This window comes from Dreissena polymorpha, chromosome 3 (genome assembly GCF_020536995.1).
Source record: "Dreissena polymorpha isolate Duluth1 chromosome 3, UMN_Dpol_1.0, whole genome shotgun sequence".
In the NCBI taxonomy this organism is placed as follows: domain Eukaryota; kingdom Metazoa; phylum Mollusca; class Bivalvia; order Myida; family Dreissenidae; genus Dreissena; species Dreissena polymorpha.
The window spans coordinates 44,523,087-44,526,531 of record NC_068357.1 but is presented as its reverse complement, the minus strand read 5'-3'; the positions used below and the strand labels follow the sequence as shown (position 1 = coordinate 44,526,531).

Genomic DNA, 3,445 nt, shown 5'->3' with positions numbered 1-3,445 from the left:
GATTTTACCATTTAATTACTGTTCATGATTGTTAGTAAAACAAAACGTCTTTTTCATATCGGCTGTGTATTAACTGTGCCATACATGCAGTTTTGATTATCTACTCGGTAAAGGTCGTTCAGTCTTGATTTTTTATATTAGTCTACAGTAAACCAGGTATATGAACGCAAACAACAACACATGAATTCAGACAACAAACTACTATACTTTAAATAGAATCCAAAGAGTGTAAGTCAAGCACTAAAATGGCAGATTAAAAAGCACAAAAACAACAAAGGAGTTTGTTACAGATACTGTATTCAGAAACAATATCTTAAATGCTAGTTCTTAATTCCTTAATCTGGTATTCTGCTTTTTTTCACATAGAATTCCTGATAGTACAGCTTCATGTCAATAAGATGGCCTTACCGAATAAAATATTGCAAATAGCCGTAGTCACCTTTGCCGCCTCTGGTGATTTGAAAGGACCCCCTGAAACATCATTATAATCAATGAACATTTTTAGAAACAATCAAATACAATATAAGTTATATATCACACTATATCTATATTCGTAGACGTCTAGAAGAGAAAGAGACAAGTTACATCTCCTGATATAATCATCATATAAATCACGTATAATGCAAATGAAGTAATGCGATTTTATCAGCATTTAAGAAACAAGAGTACATATATAAATTTATTGAAACAAAAGAAAAATTCGATCTGACATCTCTCGAAAACGTCAATGCAGATTCTTTTGACGATAAGAAGGAGTGATCTACATGAATATACGTTCCTCATTTTTTTAAATACATTCACGATCTATAAATAAATTCATTTGTTTTAAAACTGTTTGGGTGATTGCGTGTATGCTGATGCGTCCTTAACCACATTCAAGAATGTATGTCAGAATATACCGAGCGAAATAGTACGATTATTTTACTATTGTTTAAAGCATGTGTTGCAAAATGTTTATAAAATAAGATTCACTTAGCATTTGCACCGCAAACCCGGCTCTAAATAGTTTAATTTGTTCGTCATTTTCATAATACAATTTCTCTAATCGGTCGTTCATATTGTTATAACTTGTTATTTAAGTTCGTGATTGTTTAGGAGGTTTTGTTTGCTTGTTTGCTTTTTTAATGTAAAACTGTATATCCTTAAATATGATTTAGTGTCGTCACATCCTTCCTTCTTATCTGAGTCACACCATCAACACATTCCGAGAGTTGGTTTTCTTACATGCGATTTCACTCTCTACAGTGAACTGTGCATATTCATTGAAGTTTGTTAAACTGTTAAACAAATGTAGCGCCTAGCCATGTACTGAAGTCACACTGAGATAGTTTCTATTGGGAGGTTACCTTTAATACAGATGAGTTTAAAGTTTAATTTGCGAATGTTTTTGAAACAACTACTTATTCTACAAAACACTAACATGTTTAACTACCTTGTATCAGTCAGTTTAATTAATATGGGGTTAAAAAAACACAAGAATATCAGTGAAACTGATGGATGCTCCCCGATGATGCGCTTTGTCAATCTATGTGTTAATAACCACCTAAAAATATATTATTAGCCTCGGTGACCTAGACCTTGACCCATGGGACCTCAAACCTCATCAAAAGGTAGAGGTTTATGCAAGGTACGTTCAAGCCAAATCTGTAAGAGATCTGAAAAATATTGAAGGCGCTATGAGAAACTGTTAAAAAAAATGTGACGGAAAAATTTATTATTAGCCTCGGTGACCTTGACCACAGTGACCTCAAACCTCATTAAAAGGTAGAGGTCCACGCAAGGTACCTACATGCCAACTATGTAAGAGATCGGTAACATATTGAAGGCGCTATGAGAAACTAACAAAAGTTAAAAACGATGGATGCTCCCCTTAATTTCATAATAAAGTAAACAGGTATTAATAATAATTAATGACAATAATAGTAAACACTCACCTTTTCTTTAAAATGGAACTCCAACCCAAATAACAATATGGTCACTAAAGTACACTTGGTGAATATGAGTCATGACTTGATCCTGTCTGTTGTAAAACACCATGTCTAAAACACTGCCTGTCTTACACGTGGGACTTTGAATCAGGTTTCGAAATGTAGAAAACTTCTGACTATTTAGGACTACCTTGTTGAAGTCCTCCAGGATAAGTTTCTATCAGTGTCCGGAATGTCCTTGATTGCATTATAGATAATGTCCTTGCAGTGAGCAGTGCTACCATTTGGTGCACAATAAACTAATATATTATGAACTGAGTCCCTAACACTTAGCACGACATGTTAAATGTCTATATCATTGTTGGTTTCTCTAAGGAAACACTGCGATTTAAATTCAGTACTGATATAGCAGAGAACTCCAGCAGCTTGCTTGTACTTTCTATCTTGCCGATATGTTGTCCTGTTAGTCAGGTCTGGTGTTGGCTGCTGTTTCATCCAAGTTTCAGTGAAACATAAAACATCTGCTGAAGTTAACTCTGGATCTGAGATAATGTCTTTGAAGTACCTATGGAATGATCTAGTGTTCAAGAGAGCAAGTCTGATCAAATTTTATGGTATCTGGTTAACAAGGTTTTGTAAAAAGTCACTAGTTTCAAATTCATAGACTTAATACATTCTTTAGTTTCATTGCTTGCCCTCATCTTGTTACCATCAAACTTTGTTAAAAATAAACCATTTAGAGAGGTTACTCGACTCAAGGCAACGTAACACTGACCATTATCAAACCGTCCTTCAACGTGTACCACAGCTTTCTGTAGTGTCATACCCTGCGTTTTGTGAACAGTGCAAGCCCAGGACAGTCGAAGAGGAAACTGTTGGCGAACTTCTTGACATCCTTTATTGTAACCACCAATATGTAACTTCGTCTCTAAAGATTGGTGCACAACCTGGATCCTTTCTACCAATTTGAGGATATTTTGCACGTGTTTGTGCTTCAGAATTGTTATCATCAAGTTTCACTATAACAGCAGTTACAGTATAACTTTTTTCCCTGCGATTTCTGGTTTCCAAAAGTCTCTTACTATGCCTTGTGTGCCATTTACTAGCCCATCTGAAACATCCACATTTTTAATGACCATCACTTTTGCTCCAACACAAAGCTGAAGTGTCCACCGGATAGAGAAGAATTGTCGGGTAAATGCAGGTTTCCTGGAAGAGCAGAATTGTCTGATTTTAAATCCTTTGCTTCAAATGTCACAATAGTTTGATTCATATTCTCCAATTTCTCAGCATTGTGTCTGTTAACAGATGCATTATCAGGAAAAACATGTATTGCATCATGAGGGTAATTTGAGTCGTGTTTTTTTCAACTCTACTTTTCAATGTGTTCAGGTCTCCTTCAGTGTGTGTACTTTCTCGAACTCTATTTAACATATTTGCAAACTCTATATCATCTTTCTGCCTCATGATAATCTCCAAATGATGAATGTGAAATAATCTCATCCACAATGATCCTG

General features: G+C 35.1%; 1 long non-coding RNA gene across 1 annotated transcript; it reads right to left on the bottom strand.

Annotated features, from left to right (window-relative positions):
• Positions 1 to 280: 280 nt before the first annotated feature.
• LOC127874355 (uncharacterized) lies at positions 281 to 3,091 on the bottom strand. The gene is made up of 2 exons (XR_008046839.1): positions 1,935 to 3,091; positions 281 to 471 (listed from the first exon to the last, which is right to left on the bottom strand). It is a non-coding gene; the product is annotated as an uncharacterized LOC127874355 (long non-coding RNA).
• Between the last annotated feature and the right edge of the window lie 354 nt (positions 3,092 to 3,445).